General features: G+C 44.3%; 1 protein-coding gene across 1 annotated transcript in view; it reads right to left on the bottom strand.

The window, feature by feature from the left end:
* LOC143770135 (sulfotransferase 2B1-like) overlaps nucleotides 1–24815 on the bottom strand; it is a 207197-nt gene extending 182382 nt beyond the window's left edge. Inside the window, exon 1 of the mRNA XM_077259456.1 lies at nucleotides 24506–24815. The gene's annotated coding sequence lies outside the window, so the exon portion shown is untranslated. The remainder of the gene's footprint in view (nucleotides 1–24505) is intronic.
* Between the last annotated feature and the right edge of the window lie 413 nt (nucleotides 24816–25228).

The raw sequence follows: 25228 nt of genomic DNA, 5'->3' as shown, positions 1-25228 counted from the left end.
CATTGATCCCAGGCCCGCAGTGTGATTACATGAGACGACACTGCGAGGCGGGATCTCGGGCAGTGCGGCCGCACAGGCGCAGCCAACCTGACAACAAATGATGTCAGAAGACGGGCAGCGCTAACTGCGCATGGCCAAGGTTGAACATAACAGTGCAGGCTACGGGACAGATTCAAAAAACGCTGAGGAGGCAGCGCACGGCGCCAAGGGGGTAGGAGTGATGGCTGTGCTGCGTCCCTTCACGAAGTAAAGTCCCATCTCCGGGACGGGTTCACGGTATCAGGGGATACATTTTATAAGTGTCTAGTTCTGCGTTTGCAAGGAGCATAATTAAAAGAGCCACCTTTTCCTTTTGCAGCATTAGTGCTGTACAAGATGGCTCTTTCAGCTACAAATGCCTGGGGGGGTTAAAGGTTCCCTTTCCACTTGCTCCAATTTGGCTTTGGCCTACACTCTGCTCCTCCTGCTGACCCTGGGCTCCAACACCACCAGTTGGTGCTCGGAAGTGCTGGCTGCACAGAGAAAAACACTCGCCTCGCCACTGTGTCAGTGGGGTTCAGCAACGCCTGCTGTTCCCCTGCTGTGTAGCCGGCAACGTGTCCTGCAAATGCCACGCAGACACAACAGATATTAAACTGCCTCCAGTGCAGGCTTCGGCCTACACTCTGCTCATCCTGCTGACCCTGGGCTCCAACACCGCTAGTTGGGGCTCTAGGAAGACAATCTTGAATAGGTCCCCCTGGTTCCAGTACCGTCAGCTGGTTTCAGGCAGAGCCTTTGGCTTAGGTGCCTCTTTCTTGGTATCCGAGTTCCACCAACGTCAGGTGGTCCTTGGTAGTGCTTTCTGGCACGGGTACCTCCTGCTTAGTAACCGGGTTCCAGTAACGTCAGCTGGTCCTGGGTAGTTCCATTGGCTCTTGTACCTTCGGCTACCCATCCGGGTTCCAGTACCATCAGCTGGTTCTCGGCAGTGTCTTTTGTTCTTGTACCTTCTGCTCCCCATCCTGGTTCCAGTACCGTCAGCTGGTTCCGGGCAGAGCCTTTGGCTTAGGTGCCTCCTTCTTGGTATCCAAGTTCCACCAACGTCAGGTGGTCCTTGGTAGTGCTTTCTGGCACGGGTACCTCCTGCTTAGTAACCGGGTTCCAATAACGTCAGCTGGTCCTCGGTAGTTCCATTGGCTCTTGTACCTTCGGCTACCCATCCGGGTTCCAGTACCATCAGCTGGTTCTCGGCAGTGTCTTTTGCTCTTGTACCTTCTGCTCCCCATCCTGGTTCCAGTACCGTCAGCTAGTTTCGGGCAGAGCCTTTGGCTTAGGTGCCTCCTTCTGGGTATCCGAGTTCCACCAACGTCAGGTGGTCCTTGGTAGTGCTTTCTGGCACGGGTACCTCCTGCTTAGTAACCAGGTTCCAGTAACGTCAGCTGGTCCTCGGTAGTTCCATTGGCTCTTGGACCTTCGGGTAGCCATCCGGGTTCCAGTTCCATCAGCTGGTTCTCGGCATTTTCTCAGCCTTCTTGTACCTTCTGCTACATTTCCAAGTTCAAGACCCTAAAGACGACGACCCTGAAGACCACCCCTAAGATGACGACGACACCAGAGACGACAACCCCTGAGACGACGACCCTGGAGACAACGACCCGGAAGACCACCCCGATGATGACGATGACCCCGGAGACGACGACCCGGAAGGTTGAGAAGCAGAAGAACAAGAAGCTGCAGAACAAAGAGCAGAAGAACATTAAGCATAAGACTAAACATCAGAGCAAAAGATATTATCTAAATTATAAGCAGAAGAAGACTAAGCAGTGTATGGGGGTGAGTCCGTTCCTCCTCGTGGTGCCCTTGGATAAAGTCTGCTGCTGCAAGCCAAACTGAAAGTGGACAAATCCTGTTGTAACTCTTTTGTGACAGGCAGAACGGAAGGTGTAATCTTCAAACTTTTATAGATAACAATTACAGGAATGCCTGTAACAAATAAGAATATGATGAAGTAGAATATGAAGAAGAATAATAGTTTAATAAAAAGAATATGAAGAATGTAACAAAAAAGAATAATAGGAAGAAGGTGAAGAAGAAGATGAATACGGTGAAGAAGAAGTTGATGAAAAAGATGCAGCTGCTGAGGATGTTGAAGAAGAAAGTGTTGTAGAAAAAAGTAAAAAAGTAAAAAAGAAGGTGAAGAGCATGGAATTAGTGAAACCTCAATATCTGACAAAATATTAAAAATCTTAACATAGTCAATATCTTTGTAACTCCGAACGTCTTAAAAAAAAAAATAATTCCTGCTATTCCATTTGATTGGGCTAAACCTCTGTGCCTTTGATGTTTCCTCCACCTCCCCCAATACATCCTACATTATTCTTAGTTGTTTTCCTTCATGTAGAAAGAACCTACAAGGAAAGAAAGGGTTTATTTTATTTCCGATATTTTGGTCCCATTGACTTGCATTGGTAACGGGTATCGGTATCGGCGATATCCGATATTTTTTGAATATCGGCCGATCCAATCCGATACCGATACTTTTGGATATCGGAAGGTATCGTTCAACACTACTGGCTAATCAACGAGATCTTGTTACGGAAAGTTATTAGTAAGGACTAGCGTTGAGGGAAACGGATCGGTCATTTTCATAAATCGCCGACTTTTAGGCAAAGTCGGGTTTCATGAAACCCGAACCGATCCTAGTGTGGGATCGGCCATGCGGTCGGCGATCAGAGTGCCAAAGTCGCGTTTCGTATGACGCTGTTACCGCCGTTTTTCATCCAATGAAGGAGGAAGCAGAGTGTGGGCAGCGTGATGACATAGGTCTCTGTCCCCACCATCTTAGACAAGGGCATGGCAGTGATTGGCTTGCTTTCTGCGGCATCACAGGGGCTATAAAGGGGCGTGCACGCTGGCCGCCATCTTACTTCTGCCGATCTTAGCATAGGGAGAGGTTGCTGCAGCTTCATCAGAAGAAGGGATATAGTTAGGGAGGGAAGATTAACCCCCAAACCGCTTGTGCTGTAGCGATTTCCACTGTCCAACACCACCTTTTTGTCCAGGGACAGTGGAGGTCGTATTTTAGTGCATCAGCTGCATAGCTGTGTGCATGGTGCTGTGCAAACCAACTGCTTTTTTGAAAGCAAAAATCCTGTTGCTCCTATCTGCACAGTTACCTGTCTTGTTTATTTGTCCACACTTTTTTGTTCTGAAGTCCTTTTTATTGCTGCCATACTTGTCCTGAGATCATTGTAGGGACTAGGGAGCGTGTTATTGCAGTACCTTTTTTTTTTCTTTATAATAATTCCAGCCACTTTCTGCCACGTTCATGGTGTTGTGTTATACCACAGGGCCAGAGCTAGGGTTCAGTGTCTCCCCCCAAAAAATGGAGATTCAAATTCTCACACAGTGTATATTCAGCTGTACTGCTAGTGCGTCGTATATCAGGCAGCCACTTTCTGCCACGTTCATAGTGTTGTGTTATACCACAGGGCCAGAGTTAGGGTTCAGTGTCTCCCCCCAAAAAATGGAGATTCAAATTCTCACACAGTGTATATTCAGCTATACTGCTAGTGCGTTGTATATCAGGCAGCCACTTTCTGCCACGTTCATAGTGTTATGTTATACCACAGGGCCAGAGTTAGGGTTCAGTGTCTCCCCCCCAAAAATGGAGATTCAAATTCTCACACAGTGTATATTCAGCTGTACTGCTAGTGCGTCGTATATCAGGCAGCCACTTTCTGCCACGTTCATAGTGTTGTGTTATACCACAGGGCCAGAGTTAGGGTTCAGTGTCTCGCCCCAAAAAATGGAGATTCAAATTCTCACACAGTGTATATTCAGCTGTACTGCTAGTGCGTCGTATATCAGGCAGCCACTTTCTGCCCCGTTCATAGTGTTGTGTTATACCACAGGGCCAGAGTTTGGGTTCTGTGTCTCCCCCCCAAAGCAAGTCATCTTTCAGGCAAGCTACGTGTCAGCAGGGGAAGGTGGGGCAAAAGAATGTGAAATCCATGATTGGTTAATTTAAATGAAGGTTAGCTAATCAACATTTTTGGTAGCCAGACGTGTCCTTTTTTTGGTCAGTATTGAACCAGCAGCACTGAACACTCTTTCTGAAAGTACACTGATAGCAGGGCAATCGAGGTCCTGTAATCCATATTCTGGCAATTCAGGACAGGTGTCTAGTTTAGATGCCCAGTAATCAAAGGGGAATGACCTGTGAGGGAGAACATCGATAAGGGCGGAAAAGTAGTTTGTAACCATACTGGACAAATGCTGTCTCCTGTCACTTTGAATCGATGCAGCTGTCCCTGTCATGTCAGCGGTCATTGCGAAATCATTCCACAACCTTGTCATAAAACCCCTCTGTCCAACGCCACTTCGGATTTCTGCACCTCTAGCACCTCTGCCATGTTGCCCCCTGCAGCTCGTGTGAGAACCATCACCGCCGCTGTGTGCTGGGAATGCCTGAACCAAACGGTCTACAAGAGTTGCTTGTTTGGTAGCCAATATTTGACCTAGGTTCTCATGTGGCATGATATTTTGCAGTTTTCCTTTATATCTTGTATCCAGGAGGCAGGCCAACCAGTTGTCGTCATCGGTCATCATTTTAACAATGCGGGGGTCCCTTTTTAGGATACGCAAGGCATACTCAGCCATGTGGGCCAATGTTCCAGGTGTCAATTAACTGTTTCTGCTGGGTTGAGGACCACTTTCTTGCAAATCAACATCACAAGTGTCCCGCAATAAACCTGTACCAGACCTTGCAATGCCACCAGTTTCTATTGCCACCTGAGAATCATCCTCCTCCCATACATATTCATCCCCATCATCCTCCTCCTCATCCTCTTCGTCCGACAATTCGTCCTGGACAGTTCCCTGAGCAGACAATGGCTGACTGTCATCAAGGCTTTCCTCCTCCTCGGCTGCAGACGCCTGCTCCTTAATGTGCATCAAACTTTGCATCAGCAGACGCATTAGTGGGATGCTCATGCTTATGATGGCGTCGACCACTGTACACCAGACAACTCCATGTCTGCCATCCAAGTGCCTGCCCGTGTATCCTCCCACAAATTAATTACAGCACGCCTCTGTTCGCACAGCCTCTGAATCATGTGCAGTGTGGAGTTCCACCTTGTTGCAACGTCGATTATTAGGCGGTGCTGGGGAAGATTCAGCGATCGCTGACGGTTCAGCATACGGCTGGAGTGTATGGGCATCCGGCGGATGTGCGAGCAAAGTCTTCGCACCTTCAGGAGCAGGGCTGGTAACTTTGGATAATTTTTGAGGAAGCCCTGCACCACCAGGTTAAAGGTGTGAGCCAGGCAAGGTATGTGTTTCAGTTCTGAAAGGGCTATGGCAGCCATAAAATTCCTTCCGTTATCACTGAATACCTTGCCTGCCTCAAGATGTACACTGCCCAGCCATGACTGAGTTTGTTGCTGCAAGTACTCCACCAGTACTTCCGCAGTGTGTCTGTTGTCGCCCAAACACTTAATTTGAAACACAGCCTGCTGACGCTTACCACTAGCTGTTCGATAATGGGACACCCTGTTTGCAACACTGGCAGCTGCGGATGGAGTGGCAGGGCGACTGCGCTCTGTGCACGAGCTTTCGCTTCTGGAGGAGGAGGACGAGTGGCGAACGCCTTATGCCAACTGTTTCCTTAGACTGTGGGATAGGCTGAACTGTCACACTATGGCTGCCCCCTGTGGACCCTGCATCCTACACATTAACCCAGTGCACCGTGATGGATACGTAATGTCCCCGGCCATGCCTACTGGTCCATGCATCTGTTGTGAGGTGCACCTTTCCACTGACTGATTGCTTTAAGGCATGGACTGTTATGATCTGGTGACCTTGGAGCCGCATGAGAGACTTTCTCAGGAGTAGGTGGTACCTGTACTGACCGCAAACCCTAAACTAACACCGCAACTAGAAGTAGCCGTGGGATGTGCCTAACACGTCCTAGACATCTCGACACAGCCGGAGGACTAAATACCCCTATAGATGGAAATGGGAATTCTATCTTGCCTCAGAGCAGAACCCCAAAGGATAGGCAGCCCCCCCACAAATATTGACTGTGAGCATAAGAGGAAAGACACACGCAGGCAGAAAAACAGGATTTAGCAAAAGAGGCACTTCTAGCTAAATAGAAAAGGATAGGACAGAATTCTAAGCGGTCAGTATTAAAATCCTAAAAATATCCACAGCAGATAATACAAATATTCCACATCTAACTAAAGACATAGAAAGTATATCTGCATCTCCTGAGAATCCAGCATGACTGAAAAATCCAAACAAAGTCTAAGCTGGACAAAAACACAATAAATTGCACTGAATTGCAAAGCACACTGCATGTGTGCACAGAGACAAAAAAACCAGACACTTATCTTAGATTAATTGGCAGCAGGGCATGAGGAGCCAGAGAGAGATGCAATCCCTCCAAGTACAATGGACAACTGGCACAGACTCATGGATCCTGCACACCTAAATACCTAATAGAGCTGCAATCAGCTCAAACACCTGCTCGGATTACAACCCCCAAGACAACTGCACTACCACCAACAACCACCGGAGGGAGCCCAAGAGCAGAATTCACAAGAGTGGACAATGCAGTCTTTGACATGCTGGTGGAGGGCTGGGATGGCTTTTCTCGCAAAGAAGTGTCGACTGGGTAGGTCATAGCATGGTACTGCGTGGGCCATCAGGTCTTTGAAAGCTTCGCTTTCAACCAAACGGTAGGGCATCATCTGTAATGAGATTAGTATAGCAATGTGGGCGTTCAAATCCTGTGTACGCGGATGAGAGGATGAGTACTTTCTTTTTCTAATGAGAGTCTCTTGTAGGGTGAGCTGGACTGGAGAGCTGCATATGGTGGAACTAGCGGTGGTGGTGGTGGACATGGCGGATTGAGAGAGAGTTTGTTATGGTATTCTTGTTGTTGGCCTACATACAGTCTTTCCTACCAATAACCTTGTGATTCCCTGACTGCTTTGGCCTTACGACGATACCTCCACATTTGCTGCTGGTGGTGTCCTAACCGGTGGGCTTACAGTGAGGGAAGCAATGTAGCATTGCTGACTACCTTCATTCCGAGCAGGTGCACCAACGGTACGGGACATTTGGTAGTTAGTCCAGGCTTGCAAGTGCATGCTGGATAAATGTCTAAGCATGCACGTTGTATTTAAATTTTGAAGATTCTTCTCTCTGCTAAAGGTCTTTGAGCATTTCTTACAGATAACTTTTAACTGATCATTCTGATCTTGATTAAAAAATTGCTACACTACACTCTTCCTACTATCAAAAACCTTTTCAGGCATTGTGCGCTGTGCTACTTTCACCGAATGGCCACGCTCTCCTAAAACTGTTTTTGTTTTTCACAAACATTTTTGGCCTGATACGGGCCTGCCAGATGACAGCTGTTGCAATGTAGATGGCTGCTGCGGATCATCCTCCTCCGCTTCTGAGCTAGTGGCAGCGGCACCCTCTTCCCCCAATGGCTGCCAATCTGGGTCAACAACTGGGTCATCTATCACCTCCTCCTCAATGTCATGTGCACCTTCCTCAGTGTCACCGTCTAAGGTGCTATAGCGTTCGGGACAGGGCACCATAGTCTCATCAGGGTCACATTCTGGCTCAGTAAACTGCGAGGGCAATGTAGTGATCAGAGTCAATGGAACAGCATCACAATCTAGCTGTGGCTGTGCATCAGTGCACTCCATGTCCGATTCTTCTTGTAATTGGCAGTGTACAATTTCCCTTTCTAACCCAGGCACGGTATGTGTAAAGAGCTCCATGAAGTAACCTGTAGTGTCGCCTGCTGCATCCTTCACTTTTGGTTTGGGAGAAGGACACAAGGAAACGTCTTTTTCCTGACCGGGAGCATCCACTGACTACTGGCTACTCTTACATTTAGAACTTTGGGAAGAGGAGGCGAAAGAGCTAGAGGGTGAGTCAGCAAGGAAAGACAACACTTTTTCCTGCTTCTCCGGCTTTAAAAGCTGTTTTCCTACTCCCAGGTAAGGGAGCCTTCGAGGCCTTGTGTAGCCAGACAATGACGCAGGCTGAACACTTCCAGCCTTAGGTGCTACTGTGCTTTTGCCACTACCACGAGATGCAGCACCACCAGCACCATCAGTACCAGCTGGCAACCCCCGCCCACGGCCTCTTACACCAGACTTCCTCATTTTTTGGAGGGAGACACTGAACCACAACTCATATTACACCGTCGTAATATGAGGGGCCCTGTGCCAGTACCGCCGCCCACGAGAGAGCGTTCCCCCCCAGCTTGAATAGTGCTTTGCCACTTGCAATACTACCTCTCCCAGCTCCACCACTGTGTAGTCTGTGCGGTTAAAACCTTAAATGGCACTGCCAATACGAATTATTTGAAATGATAGATGATAGTTAAAATATACAGGGGCCCTGGCCTCCATTTAATACTTTGTGCCTACTACCACTGTCTTTATTATTTGGGCGTAATAACGGTGTCTGCCGCTGCTTCTTTTTTTTCCTTCACTGAACAAAGCTGAACTTCAAATGTTGTCCTGTTTCAAATATTAAACTGCATTTGGCCTACTTGTTGGGTTGGGGCCTACTAACGGTGTCTGCCGCTCCTTGGTGTTCTCCTGGTTTATTTTTCTTGCGCTTCAATCTTCAGGCTTTCATTTAAATATTTTTTATATTAAACTGCATTTGGCCTACTTGTTGGGTTGGGCCTAGTAAGATTGTCTGCTGCCGCCTCTTGTTTTCCTATACTAAACAAAGCTGAGCTTGAAGCTTCAGGCTTTCGGCCTGTAACAACAATATGAAACTACATTTGGCCTAGTTCTTGGTTTGGGCCTAGTAACGTTGTCTGCTGCTGCCTCTTGTTTTCCTCTACTACACAAAGCTGAGCTTCAATCTTCAGGCTTTCGGCCTATATTTAGAATATGAAACCGCATTTGGCCTACTTGTTTGGTTGGGCCTACTAACAGTGTCTGTCGCTGATTGTTGTTCTCCTCCACTGAACAAACCAATGCCGCCTGTTTACTCCTGTTACCAATTTTTAACAGCTTTTAGCCTACTTTTTTTTATTTTGGGCCTATATCTGTGTTTCCTCCTCATTCCTGCCCATTGCCCAGCCACTGCTAGATGAGTCTGCTGGTACATTGACACAGACGACTACATTCCCCTTGCACTCTACACTGCCTGAATCTGACCCTGCTGAAACTCAGGTTCCCCTTCCCGCATACTATACCACCTTACATGGGGACAAAGAGGAAGGTGCAGATGAAAGTGCAGGTTCCTTCAACAGGTGGGGGGGCATACTCATTGGCGACATCACTGGCACAGGGCCCCTCATAGTACGCAAAAGTGTCTCTGCCGGTGGGAGGCGCCCCCGCCGTTAATCACAACGCCGTACTTTGAGGGGCCCTGTGCCAGTGGCAATGCGAACGAGTGTGCCCCCCTGCTTGCTCATGATCACAGCACTTGCAAAGTTGAAATACTTACCTCTCCCTGCTCCACCACCGTGACGTAGTCCGCGTTTCCTGGGCCCACGAAAAACTTGAGCCAGCCCTACTCCCCCCACAACTGTTGCCAAATGACCCCCAAATTTTCAAAGGCTAACTATTATTATAAGGTAAATTAAGATTGACAAGCTTAAGTAACAAGAATTGATGTTTTGGGCATTAAAATGTGCTCTGTTGGTGTTTTCCTGTCCTCCACTCACTGCCGACTTTGATTCTCCATTGACTTGCATTGGGTTTCGTGTTTCGGGTGGGATCCCCGACTTTTCAAAATAATCGGCCGATTTCACCCGACCCGACTTTTGACAAAGTCGGGTTTCGCGAAACCCGACTCGGTCCTGAAAAAGTAAAAGTCACTCAACCCTAGTAAGGACAATGGTTCAAAAAATTTCTGGCAAGTATTAGTTGTGCTCTGCATGTGCTGTGACTATAATCTCCTGTATTCTTCATATGTCTGGCTTGCGGGGTAGTGTGGCAAGATGGAGACCTTTCCTTACAAAGAAAAACATCCAAGCTTGGCTACGTTTTGCCAAAACCTGCATCATATCTTCCAAAAGTACATGATTTTACAGTAAAAAATGATAGGCAAAATTAAAAAGAGAGAAAAAGAAACACCTCCTCCACCCTTTAATAGTCGGACCATCTCTCACCGTATTTTGCCATCGCCTATGACAACAGTAGATGACATAGCAGATGGGTAAATAAAACTACACTTACTGGTAATCATCAGTAAATGTAATTTTAACATTTTATTACCTTATTTGGGCATATGGTGTGTGTGAGACATGGTCAGACACATCCTGTTTAATTTATGAAGAAGGGACTTGGAAACTAACAAAGCCTATGAGGACTATGCAAGAACTGCCAAAAATTAGAAGGTAGAGGGACTCCGATACACCATGTATTAGACAATAAAGAGGGCCTCATACACATTCTGCTAAAATTGTTAGGTAGTGGGACTCCTAGACTAGTAAACCTATGCACTAAGTGCAATGGCTGCCAAAAATTAGAAGGAAAGACTGAAATACACCCTAGAAGACAAACATTTTGAATGAGTGCTGCATAATGACCCTATAAAAATTTGTAGACAGTGACGTATAATGACCCTGTATAAATTTGGAGATTGTTACACATAATGGCTTTTTAAAATCTTAAAGACAGTGATGCATAATGGCCATTTAAAAATTTGGAGACTGGTAAAGCCTATCCACTAAGTGCAAGGGCTGCCAAACATTAGAAGGAAGGTCTGAAATACACCCTGAAAGTCAAAAATTTTGAACGAGTGCTGCATAATGATCCTCTAAAAATATGGAGACAGTGATGCATAATGGCCTTTTAAAAATGTATAGAGAGTGACGCATAATGACGTCTAAAAGGTTTGATGTGAAATTGCGAATAGCTCATTAAATCAGTTATGGTTCCGTTGATTGCTTCAAACTATTGACTCAGACAACTGTGTTAATTCTAGAGCAAACATGTGCAAACGAGAGCTGACTGCCAGAGATGCATGCATTTATCAGACCGAAACCAATCCGGGGTCCCAGACGCAGCGTCGGGACGATCCTCCACCTCCACCCTGCTGCTCACTCTCCATAATTGTTGCGACTCTTGATGACCTCGGGTGATTGCACATCACTGACGGCGGCGATTAATTCGTGTGTCTGCCCAATCAACTTTTGAGGTACTTTCTGTGCCTACCATGGTGACCATGGTCACTAAATGCAGACAACAATGGTTTTACTACAGAAAGAAAAATATTTAGCCCTGACAAGGGCTATTGCTTTAATGGTGCAGCAGCGATATAAAAGTAATGCAATAGCAATATTAATCCCTGCCTATAAAACCAAAACTATCACTCCACTCAATGCAGGTAACAGCTAAAAGTGTGAGGACTGCTTGATGACCTTATAAAGATTTTGTGAGGACCGCCAGATGATGCTGTATGATGACCCTGTTGATATAGTGGTGGAGGCGAGGACAAGAAAAAGAAGAAATCATAAACAGTATAATTTTTTTGGGGTGGGAAGGGGTGAATGGAAATACACAAGAAAAAAAAGACCTTTTGAATTGACTTTAAGTTTTGAAGCTTTCATCCAGTGGGATTGAGAAGTATTGACCAATCCAGGCCTTGTTCATTTTGATAAGAATCAGCCTGTCAGCATTTTCAGTTGACAGACGGATGCGCTTATCAGTTACTATGTCCCCAGTTGCACTAAAACCCGTTCTGACAAAACGCTAGTGGCAGGGCTGGTCAGCACCTCTAAGACGTAGATGGACAGTTCATGCTACGTGTCCATTACTTGTATGGCACAGAGGAATCACAGAGGACACTGGTATGGTCAGCTAGGTACTCCATCACCATTTTAATAAACGTTTCCCTCTGTGTCAGACTACCCCGCGCATCAGGGCCTGAGCACTGGGGGCGTCTACCGAAACTGTCCCAGACCTTTGAAAGCGTTCCCCTGCCTCTGTTGGACATTATGTGTGTCTCCTTGTCTCTCTTCCTTTGTTTCCCAAGGATATATGACCTCTGCCTCCAGCATTGTCAGATGGGAATTTTTTTTACTAATAGTTCGACTACAGTAGGGCCTTCTGGTATTGCACCATTTTACTAGCCTTCTCTGCTGCAAGAAGGAGAGATGACAATTTCTCCTTGTAGCTTGAATGAAGAAAGGTGAATAACCAGTAATCAGAGTTAGCCAAAATGCACATAACTTGAGAGTCATGGGAAAGGTTACGGGACATAATGTCAGCTATGTGTACCAGACTCCCAACAGGCAAGACTTCCCTGTCCCCACGAGAAGGATGGCTCTTCCTCTTCTCTCTCCTCCTCCTCTTCAGCCCATTCACGCTGAACAGACAACATTAAGCTGGTGTTGGTAGTACCATTAGTATCATCGAACAATGCTTGAAGTAAAAACAGGTGATCGGCACAACTGCACTTTCCCAGGGCTCCGATGCAATACTGAATTTGGGATCTTGGGTGCCAAACCATGTGAAAAATACTGAGACAATGTCTGCATTCAGAAGACAAAAAAAGTTTGTCTTCTGGGCATGGAGTACCCTTAGGATCGCAAGCAACCATCTCTAGATGATATGAAGCTGGGCAGGGTAGTATTGCTCAGTGTTCTTTCTTCTTCCATCTCCACCTGGTCCACATGCCAAGCTTCAACTTTAATTGTGAGCAGCAAGCATTTGAGTAAATAAAGAAACTGGATGATTATGCTGATTATGGTGTCATTGTCGCTCACCAACTTGGTTGATTCTTCAAAATTTGGGAGAACCTCACCGATATCAAACAGCAGTGTCTACTCGTCAGTTGTTATGTGCGGAGACTCACTGGAATACAGAGATAGTGATGCAGTACTTCCAGCTTGTGAATGAGGAGGAGGAAGGGTGCATGAACTGGTGTAGGAGGTGGAGGAAACGCTGATGGAACTATGGCATGTAATCCTCTGAATTGGTTGGTAGCACTATTTTCAATCAGAGTGCCGTCAGGGAAAAGTGCGAGAAGAAAAGCTGGAAAGAGACAAAAAGCAAAATAGTGTCTTAGCTGGGTATTGATACTAAAAGAATTGCACAAATTGTGTCCACTTGATTGGGTGGTGTGCACACAACCACTGATAATGCTTAAGACTGCTGCAGACTGCTGCAGACCTATGAGAAGATGAAAACATAAAAGGAAGGTTGTCCTGATGAAGAAGTTGCATACTTTGAAACGGGTTGATGAATACACCACTCACTACTGGATTGGCATCTTACATTTTTTTCACGGCAATGCCGAAAATCCAATATGCTCCTTCCTTATGTTGTCAGGGAAATGTAGTGTTCCTGGCCACAAGCGCTTGTCCATGTGTCGGTCGTTAAGAGGACCTTTCCAGCAACTGCGTTGGTCAGGGCACAAATGATGTTATGGGACATGTGCTGGTGTAAGGTGGGGATAGCACACCATGAAAACTAGCTGGGAACCAAGAAACAAGGGAAAGCCACTGCCATGCGATTACCGAAAGCCACATTGTCCACAAGCCTAAGCAACAACATTTCCAGGGCAAGCCATCTAGAAAACAGCCTGTTCAGTGTTTGGGCCTGTGGGTGGATGGCATAGCTTTTTCACTTGCATTCCAAGAGCTGTGATAGGGACAGCTGAACGCTGGGCTGGGACAAGGATGTGGACATGGTTGCTGATGGTCCCTGCAAATATGGAATGACAGGTGCAGAATAGAAACCATAGTCAAATGTAATAAAGGCAAACACAAAGTAATGTCCTTTCTTTGAATTAAAAACAGTTCCTGTAAATTCCTGGGCTGTTTAGCATGTTTTGGGTTGTCATTATGATTTAAAAAGAGAAATCACAGTAGTTTAACAGTAAATGGCTTCACCCAACCACTAACCATGAGTGGAGAAAAAGTTTTGGTGTTATCATTCATAGTCTCTGAAAAAAGGCCAAGGTAGCAAAAATTCTTCCGAGTTATGTAAATTTTGAGCTTAAAGGGAACCTGTCATCTGAATTTGGCGGGACCAGTTTTGGGTCATATGGGCGGGGTTTTCGGGTGTTTGATTCACCCTTTCTTTACCCGCTGGCTGCATGCTGGCCACAATATTGGATTGAAGTTCATTCTCTGTCCTCCGGAGTACACGCCAGCGCAAGGCAATATTACCTTGCACTGGTGTGTACTCTGGAGGACAGAGAATGAACTTCAATCCAATATTGCGGCGAGCATGCAGCCAGCGGGTAAGGAAAGGGTGAATCAAACACCTGAAAACCCCACCCATATGACCCAAAACTGGTCCCGCCACATTCAGCTGACAGGTTCCCTTTAACTGTACCACCACACCATTATCAAATCACATACTGCCACCACACCATGACCAGACCACATATTATCATCGTATAGTGACCGAATAATGCCACATACAAGGAAGAAAGATACCACGACATGACCAGATCACATATTACCACCACATAGTAACCGAATAATACCACATACAAGAAACAAATACTGCCACACCATGCCCAGCCCACATATTACCATCACATAATGACTGAATACTACAATACTGATCATTATTTAAAAAAAAAAAACACAATACTAATATTACCATAAGTGCAATTACACACAGGAGCTCTGTAAATTGATATACAGAGTATAGTGTCAGTGTATAGATAATACCGTGATCACCAGTGACATTATACATAGGTTTTCCTGAAATGTACAATAAATGGAACCTGTCACGGAAAACTAGTCTTGCTCTGCCACTGGCTGACTCTTGCCAGCAAATCTTGAAGTCTCTGCTTTGTGCATACAAAATGTCATGGCCGGGGAAGAGAGTAGTATTTAACACAGGGTGCACTCTAGCCAAAATTGTAATAAAAAGGGGGAGGAAGGGGTGTGCAAGGCCAAGTCCACTATGTTATAGCACAAAAGACCAAAGAAAAAAGAATGGACCAAATCAGGCCTGCACAACCATATAGCAAAAATACCAAAACAAGTTTATTGAACATAACGGTTGTTATATATTACATATACTGCTGTTTACATATCAGGATATATTGGGGTGTTTTACACATGGTTGTATTTTAGATGTTTTTAATGTTTTCTTTGTGGTGTTCAATAAACTTGTTTTGGTATTTTTGCTATATGGTTGTGCAGGCCTGATTTGGTCCATTCTTTTTTCTTTGGTCTTTTGGGCCGGGGAAGAGAAACATCTTCTATAACTTCACACCAATGATAACTTGAAACAAATACTTATTTTTTAGAAACACTTAAAGAGTAGCCGTCATTATAATTTGTATTTCATAAATCTATGGTTCATATAAAAATAAGCAACTTTGTAATATATCTTATCAGACACATTTGCTTCTGTCTTCAACTTGATTGATCTTTCATTCTTACTCATTAGCATTACAATTGTGGTCACAGAGGGTGCTTGAGGGGGGCACACCAAAGCCAACACTAATTTCATCTGAATAAGTATTATCAGATGCACATTCATTTGAAATGTATTGCTATGCAGAAACTCACTGGCTCTCTGCAGTGTAATACATGCTGCCGGTCAATCAGAATCTGGCAGTAGATGTGGGCTTGCTCGTGACGGGCGACACATGACAGTAACGTCATGTGCTTCCCACAAAGTCAGCTGCTGGCTTTTTCTCCAGCTATAAAGGAGGACGCCTCATGTGATGCCCGCTACTCGGAACTGGGTCGGACAGTTCTTCAGGGAGTTGTCACGGCAGCGGTGACCTGGTCTGTGGCCCTGGGCGCAATAAAAATGATGAGGGAAAGTTTGTAGGGGACTTAATGTGATGCCACCTGTGGTGTTCGGCAATGAGTGGCCGACGCTGCTTAAGGAGACCGCTGGGGCCGATGATGAAGTAGCTGGGATGGTTCTTCCCCCCACAGGTGGAGCAGGGCCCCTGGGCTACCTGTATAGTTGGTAAGGGATCGCAGACGTTGGGGTGCAGGACTGAGGGTGCAGAAAATGACTGGAGGACACAGGGACTGTAGTTTCCTTTACCTTTACTTATTAGTTGCTGGTGCAGTCTGGGGCATGGGTAACAGGTGATGATGGGGTCCAGGCAGCCTGGAAGCAACTTAGGATCCACCTAGCCAGGTGGAGTCGGAGGCCTACCTACTGCACTGCTCTCTTAGGTCCTTGCTGCTTTAAGCTCTGCTCAAGTTCCTCTCCTGTGTGTTGCTTCTAACCTGTATGACAGACAGCATGAGCCTTTCATGAGCACTGCCTTTTCTCTGGCAGTCCTGGGCTCTTGGTCTGCTGTGGTAGCTCCGGGTGTTCGGTGTGGCCAGGGACCTTGCAGTTCCCTGCCCTCCAGATTCAGCTGTTAGGGCATACAGCACCCACACAGCCAAGGACTCTGGCATCCTATTTTGTCAGCGCTCCGTTCTGGGATGAGCTTGGTTACAACTCCACTCCCCAGGTTCTCCTTAACTTCTTTCCTCTTCTCTCACTCTCAGACTCGACTGACTAACTCCACCTCCAGGCCAGAACTTATAGGGAATCTCCCCTGAAACTGGGTGTAAGAGCTCCCCCTTCCGGTCTGGAGTAGGAAAAGTGTTGGATACTGGAGTTACCTGGTAAGGGAACCCATCCTTGCTTCCAGGCATGACATCACCCCCTGTGAGAGAGGCAACCGGACTCCTGGGGTGCCACACTTACATCATGGGAAAGGGGAGATAAGAATAATTTGTTTCTTTTTAAAATGTATAGGAGAAGAACCAAAAGGGACCCAGGATGTGGGGCATTATACCTGGAAGGAGCAAGGATGGGGGACATTATACCTGGAAGGGCGATATTGATATACGATGGTGCCCAGGATAAAGGGCATTATTAATGTCAAGGGACATTATTATTGGAAGGGGCTAGTATGGGATATTATTAGTGATGAGCGAATAGAGAAATATTCGGATTCAAAAAAATCGTTACGAATAATTTCTAATATCCGTGTATTCGTATCTAATAACGAATCCAATGCAAGTCAATTGGAAAGCCGAATATTTTTCTGCTGTATCCAACAAACAGGTCTGGGGTCCTGAGAAAAAAGCTGAAATGGATGGGAAAGAGATAAAACTAAATAGGAACAGCATAGAGAAGATGCCTGCATGCCTTTCTGACTCACATATGGTATCTGGGAATAATGTTGTCAGACTACTGTGCCACTTTTATGCAGCCCTCACTTATAATTTACAGAGTGCCAGCAGGTGCCATGAAATCTGAGTTTGGTGAGGGCCCTCAGGTGGCCCTGTATCATACATTTGGGAGAGCTCTCACTCCTACATTTGGGAGGTCCCTTCCTCATGCCAAATAGTTAGCAAGATAGTGAAATACATATTACCCATCCCTTTATCATGCCATTTCAAACATGCCCATTTGAATGTTATGCTTCCAACGCCACCACCACCAAGTCCACTGCCATATCCTTATGCGGCCCTTGCTTCAGATTTTCAGAGGGCCACCAGGTTCTGTGAAACCTGTGTTTTGTAAGCTCCACAGTTCATTTTTGCCATCGGATCCTAATGGAACCACTGTCATAGCAGGTAAAGCCGCTGTAAGGTGATTATAATACAGGTGCTGGGAAGCTGTTTGATCAGTGTCAGTAACTTGTATTCTACGAGACACCAAAAGCATTAGAATTAAATTCTGAATACAGTGTATGCAAGCAAGGACCTGTATTGTGGTCAGTCTGTCAGGCCTGATACCCACATTTGGAACATGTACAGGCCTCATTTTACTTGGAAGCAGCCTCCTCAAGGGAAAGAGACAGGAGTGCCATTGACCAATCTGCACAAGTTTACGCACTTCTTCTGGAAACTATCTAATCAGGCAGGATGTATCTTTTTCATGGTTTTGAGCAGAAATGGAGTAATTACAGGATATGTCCCAGAGAGTGTCAAGGTCTGTGGAGTGTATTACTCAGGTGACAGGCAGTGCTACAGAGCTCAGGTAAAGGCCTTTCAGTGGCAATTAAGATGTTCCAATATGTTTAAGGCTGCAGCTTGAATAGGTCTATGGAGCGTATTAACCCAGTCTCTTAGACGTGCTTAAAATGTACAGAAACTGGGTAATAGCCCACCAGAATTTTTTTGTAAACACCCAAAGTCTCATTTAGTAGCCTGGAAAAGTCAGCAAAGGTATTTGTCCAGCATTGTACAATGAAAAGTGAAACTGATATGTATGCTCTATCTAACTAACGGGGATAAAAGAACAGACCAATCAGTGGCTCTCCTGTTGTGAATTAGACTTTTTGGCTCCCTCTTGTGGTTACTAGTGATATGACTCTGGGATTTTCTTCCCTCAGTTTGCACCCAGCTGGGTCGTTAGTTCAGGGGTGTTGCTATATAAACCTCCTGGATCCTTAGTCCAGTGCCTGGTATCGTTGTAATCAGACACATTCTGTTTGCTCCTATCTGCTGGTCCTGGTTCGTGCAAAATTAAGCTAAGTCCTGCTTCTTTGTTTTTTGGGTTATTTGCTTGCTCTCATTTTTGTCCAGCTTGTACTAAATGTGATTCCTGACCTTACTGGAAGCTCTAGGGGGCTGGTGTTCTCCCCCCGGGCCGTTAGACGGTTCGGGGGTTCTTGAATTTCCAGTGTGGATATTTTTGATAGGGTTTTTGCTGATCATATAAGTTATCTTTCTATATTCTGCTATTAGCTAGTGGGCCTCTCTTTGCTAAATACCTAGCTCATTCTTATGTTTGTCTTTTCCTCTTACCTCACCGTTATTATTTGTTGGGGGCTTGTATCCAACTTTTGGGGTCTATTCTCTGGAGGCAAGAAAGGTCTTTCTTTTCCCTTCTAGGGTTAGTTAGTTCTCCGGCTGGCGCGAGACGTCTAGAATCAACGTAGGCACGTTCCCCGGCTGCTGGTATTTGTGGTGCTAAGATTAGATATATGGTCAGCCCAGTTACCATTGCCCTATGAGCTGGTTTTCTGTGTTTGCAGACTTAGCAATTATTCCTGAGACCCTCTGCCATTGGGGTCATAACACTCTCCCCGCTGAACCTCCTACCAAGTATGGCTGTGTGAGATAATGGGTGTAATTTGGTGGCAGCTTTAAAGCTCGGCAAGCTGATAAGCACGTTCCATGCAATGTCCACGTGCTGAACTTGGTTGTGCAGCATTTTTTTTAAAACATACCCTGACTTCCCGGATCTACTTGCCAAGGTACGGAGTGCCAGCGCACATTTCAGATAGTCATCTCATTTCGCCGGACTAGCTTTTCTGCAGCAGCGCTTTAATTTGCCTCATCAACAACTGATTTGTGACCTGCCCACATGCTGTAATTTGACCTTTCATAATAATAATAAATACTAATAATTTTATTTCTATAGTGCCAAAATATTCCGCAGCACTTTACATTTTAGAGAGGAATTGTACAGACAATAAAATACGTTACAGAATAACAATAATCACAGAAACCAAGAGGAATAAGGGTCCTGCTCACAAGCTTACAATCTATAAGGAAATAAGGGAGACACGAAAGGTGGATGGTAATAATTGCTTTCATTGTTCTGACCAGCCATAATGTAATAAATCGGGTGTTCATGTATTGCTGCATTAACCAATTACCAACCAGTATGTGTAAAAGTACAGACACAGAGGGCTATTATATGCATAATGCGTGTGAGAACATGATACACGGATCCAGGTTATGAAGAAAATTTTGAATGGGCAACACACGGATACTTAGATAAATGTGTTGATGCTGGAGGCGGTTCATATGTTGGCAAGGCTCAGTGAGCAGCAAAGAGCAGGGTCTGAATTCCATCTTCTCAAAGCCCATCAGAGTAACACTCATCCCCTTCACATATCAACTGGCAAGGGTGTGTGGATCAATGACACATGCGAGGTTCATCAAAACTTTGAGTACTGCAAGAAAATGGTGAGGTCTGTTGACACTATTGTCAGCATAACCATCCCGCTGCTCTATCTATTAAAATGTTTGCTGCAAAATCTCAAAGAGTGAGCTTTGAATGCCGAGCAGGTGGTTATGGAGCAAGATTTTACAGCATATTCTCAAGCCACATTGGGTGATGACGAGGAACTGGAGGAGGAAGAGGAGGAACAGGAGTTTTTGGTTTGCGCTACAGAGGGGACTCCCAATCCCAGATTCATGCCTGTCCAGCATGGATGGCCTAAAGAGGCGGAGAAGGAGAAGGCTATACGTTGTGAGGAGGACAGGATGGTTAATGTTCTTCCTGGCGAGGACACTAAATGTTTGACTCTTTGTAGTCTGCCATTTATGGCACACTTCATGTCTAGATTCCTTTCCCAAGACCCTCACATGAAAGATATTTCTTCACCCACGGTACAACGTGAAATTTTCTTCTCTCATGTTGGAGGCAGACGTGCCATTTAGTGCATGCATGCCAGAGGGCCATTGTGGAAAACTAAAGAGATTACCCTCAGACAAAGCTGCTGGCAGAGGTGCCGGCATTTTTCACCCACAAGGATTACAGGGGAGGGCTCCACACACACCAAGTGCAACTTAGGCGGAGGGGGGAATGTCCACCAACTGGACCATTTTCATGAGACAGTCACATCAGCAAGGACTATCTGAGAGTGTAACTATGACGAGGAGGGAGAAGTTGACCAAGATGGTGATGGACTACTTAAATGACCATACCAACATCCTTCCTTATTCTTCAGTGCCCTTTAACTATTGATTGTCCAAGCTCCACATTTGGCCCGACCTCTCCTTCTTCAACTTCTAGGTGCTGCCATGCCCTGCTGCAAGTGTGTTGTCTGAATGGGTTTTTAGTTCGGCTGTTGCAATCATAACGGATAGGTGCACATGCCTGTCAAGGGAAAATGCAGACAGTCTGACTTCTAAAATTGAACAAGGGCTTGATTTCCTTCGACTTTGCAAGCCCTACGGATAACAGCAACGTAATGTAAAAGCAGCCCAAATGGTTTTTTTGGGAAGCTGTCTTAACATCCATCCCTTACTATCCAAACCTATTTTTGGGGGAAATCACCTCCTCCTCCTGCTTCTGCATCATGTACTTAGTGGTCATGTATGTATATCCCACATGGGTAATGTTTTGTACTTTGTGAAAACTTGCCACATTGTGCAATGATGAAACTTGTACTCCCTACTGATTGCCTTGCTGACACACTCCAACAGCGGAGTAATGAAAATTATTGCCCCTGCTAAATTGTCACATAACATTATCTTTACCCGGATCGCACTAGTCACACAACTGCTAGATTTTAATACGCTATTGTTTAAACCAATAAAAAATTAAGATTTTTTTTAAGATTGCCTTGCTGACATACTCCAAATGCAGAGTAATGAAGATTATTGCCACTGCTAACTTGGCACGTAACATTATCTGTACCCGGATTGTGCCAGCCACACAACTATTAGGTAAAGATACTCTATTTATTAAACCAATAGAAATTATTACTTTTTTAAAAAATTGCCTTGCTGACAACTCCAAATGCAGAGTGATGAAGATTATTGTCGCTGCTAAATTGTCACGTCAGATTATCTCTACCTGAATTGCAGCAGTCGCACAACTAGATAAAGATACACTATTTTTTAAACAAATACATTTTTTGGGGAATTTTTTTACAATGCCTTTATGAGATACACCAACAGCAGACTTGGGGAAATTAATGGTAAACAGTGACTTTTCCGTAGCTCAAGAGGTTTTGCCCCAGTCGCACAAATGCTAGAGAAATATTAGGTATTTAAGCAGTAGACAAGGTATAATATTTAGCAATTAGATTTTAAAATGGATATTACTATAAGCTGGCACTTAGAAATATTATTTTGCGGTAAAAAAAATTATAGGCTGCTACACAGGAATATTATGTAGTTCCCAAAAAACATGGTTTTGTATATGCTGGTACAACCTAATATTATTTCCCTCTACAAATTGCTGATTTTTATATTTTGGTAGTGGATAAAATCCTCCCTATTTCACCCTAATCCCACAGTCTGTTCCTAATACTAACTACTATACAACACAGTGGAAAATAGCAGAGATCTGCAGCATGAACTTGCAATGATGAGAACACCCAGGTGCCTGACTTTCAATCTCCCTCCAATTAAATCTTTCCCTAGTAAATCTCCACATAACAAACAACTAATCTTCACAATCTTCAGCTCTTAAAAGAGCTTTCTGGAATACATAACGCTCACTATAAGCTCCTATCACTCTCCCTACACTCCTTTCACTTTCCCTATGCTCAAACTATGCTCTCCCTACACTGTTTTTGGCTGATATGTGCGCAAAATTTTGCAGACAGCCTTTAAATATCCCCTATGATCCTGGAAGGCCAGCCAATCACAGTATTGCCACACCAAAGTTGGTGCCAGCCCAGCATGTTCATTGGCTGCAAATAAAGCGCCAAACATATTGGGCAGGTCACTCGAATATACCCAGTAACGAATAGCCTGAATACCGTACTATTCGTGTAAGTAATGAATAGTGCCAAATGTTTCATCTCCTCATTAGATATAATTACTGTAAGTTTCCAGGATGCAGGACATTATTAAAGGAATGGGTCCAGGATTGGTGCTATTATTAAATAAAAGGCCAAAAGATGCAGGACATTATTGCATGTTGGGGAATATTATACCAGGAAGGGAAAGAAGAAGCCCAAGATGGAGGACATTACATCAAAAAGGGGCTCAGGATGGGGAACGTTATTATAGCATGGAGCCTAGGATGGGGGCAGTATTACTGGAAGAGGCATCGGATGGTGGACATTATTATAGGAAGGGCCCAGAATGGGGGTTATGATTGCAGGAAGGAGCCAGAATGGGGCACATTATTTCATGGGGGCGAGCAAACATGTCATTATAGGATCTAGAATTCTATAAGAACTCTTAATTCTGACCAACATGTAGCTAGAGGTCCCATTAGGCTCTAGCTACAACATTGCTCTCATTTTATGGGTAAAATCTGCTTTCATTGTAGACAGATTTTGCATTGCTTAGATATCCTTTACAGCTTTTAAAATTCTATGCAGGGGGAAAAGGAAAATGCAGTCAATGCCATTCTGCTGAAAGTTTACTTGCTGCAAGTTACTGGTCACCACAGAACTTTATGAGCACCAGCTGCCACCTATCTCTGTAATGGGAAAGCCTGTCTTCACTGAATACAAATGTTACCAGTGAATTGAGAATGAAAGAAGCAGTTTTCTCTCATCAGATACAGTATATTATAAAGTTTTTCATTGTCACCTGTGCTATTGATTTATATGGGAAAAAGTGATAAATAGACAGTTACTCTTTTAGAGATTTTGACTTAAAACTTTTTAAAATTTTCCTTAAATATTTTGTAGGAGCCGATCTTGGATATTACACCATTTGAAACTTGAGCTTTATTGATGTCTAGAAATGGACTTCAATGATTTTGTTTGCATTATTGGTGGTTCCTAAATAAAATCTGAGTCACAATACTAAAGAAAAATCCTAACGATTATCTGCCTTTATACAGAGGCTATAATTAGTGAAATATTAGCTAAGCCATATCCATGTATCCCACGGGCTACGGTTACATGCTTTTGGCAAATACTCAATGTGTAAGCAAACCTCAGAATGTATAATCAGCGCATTGAAAAAAGGAGCTAATTTTTTTTTATATATACACGAAGCAGAGACCTGTCAATCACTTCTAGATTTTTCTTTTAACATTCAAGTATAAGATAGACTTTTATTTTGTAGAATTACATGTAGTAGGGTTTTATTTTCCTGGTGGATTGAATATGCCCACTCCTGTCTTGTGCCATAGACGTCTACATTTGCTGATCAATGTTGCATGTAATTTCAGTATTGTAGCCTCCAGCTCCCACTTTCTGGTTTGTTCTGTTCGGTCACAGAGTACGGCTATATCTTGCCTTTGCTATGAATGAAAAATTGTCTATCAATCTATGGAGACATGGAGGGAAGTAGGACTAAGCAGGCAGCTCAGTGAGCACTCACAGTAGTAATATACCTTTATATATTACTGTGGGATACAGAAGAAATGGAAAGAAGGAAAAATACAGCCAGTTACACAGTGATAATTTTTTTTTCATTTTTCTATAAGCTACAGCACTCAACACAACTTACATTATTCATCCCAACAGTAAAGAAGCAATTATGTGAAGATTAAGAATGAGACAATGTGATCTGACATGGGAATATGCTGCTGTACTGTAGGTACTCTGTTAATATTTTTATATAATTTATGTTATTTAAAGACATTCTAACAAATAAATACATTGTGGATGATGAAGAAGTTGATTCAACTTTGAAAACATTGAGAACTAAACTGTTTGCCCTATCCTCCGGATTTCTTGAATCTAGCACAGCAGCGCACACTACTATGACTACTATCCTACCACCAACCGTAACAAATAATTACAGACACATTAATATAACTAAACACAATGTGTAACCATTGTTTCTGTATAGACACAAAACACTGTTCAGTTGTTGAATTATAATTATCAAATTCTGATTTAATCAAAGACAAGCAAAAGAGCAAGTTACCTTCAAGTGCAGATGCTCTACCTGATATCAGAAAAGCTGGTGGCTTACGAAGAGCTTCCTCCTTCACAGGCAGAACCTTGCTACTTGTGAACTATGGATCACTGTGAAATGTAAATCAGTTAATTATAAAACTACTCTGGTGAAATCGGTGTAAGGGGTTGGTCTGAGAAGTACAACCACCTCCCCTACGTACTATGTAACATGAAATGCATTGTTGTACTGGACCAGGGGAGTAAGTGTGAGATTTCAGAGTTGAGTTGAGTTTTCAGATGTTATTTGCATCAATGGGTTCCTGGTTGCAAATCCCACTGAGGACAACATTAACAAGTAGTTTGTGTAATGCATGCACTATTATGCCATAGGTCACGCACCATGTGGTGTGTGGATGTTACCACATCGCTATGGCAATGAAAAAATAAAACTTGTGATGCCAGGGTGAACTTAATTAATCTCTGCTTCCTGGTAGTGTGATGTAATGTGGTGCACTCCAAAGCCAGAAAACAGGGAGGCCAGAGGGGCTGTTGATAACTTACTTGTTGCATGAATATACAGGTACATGTAGATAAAGAATGATTTAAGACTAAGTTCACATTTGCATTCTGGGGCATTGCGGAGGGCTGCGTACGTCCTCCATTAAGCCCTGCCTACCTCCGCATACTTCTGCAGGCGTCCTGCGTAACTATCTTTAACATTGGGTACGCAAGACATGCAGATGTATGCGGA

Source organism: Ranitomeya variabilis, chromosome 4 (genome assembly GCF_051348905.1).
Source record: "Ranitomeya variabilis isolate aRanVar5 chromosome 4, aRanVar5.hap1, whole genome shotgun sequence".
NCBI classification, from domain to species: Eukaryota; Metazoa; Chordata; class Amphibia; order Anura; family Dendrobatidae; genus Ranitomeya; species Ranitomeya variabilis.
This window is presented reverse-complemented; position numbering and strand designations above follow the sequence as displayed.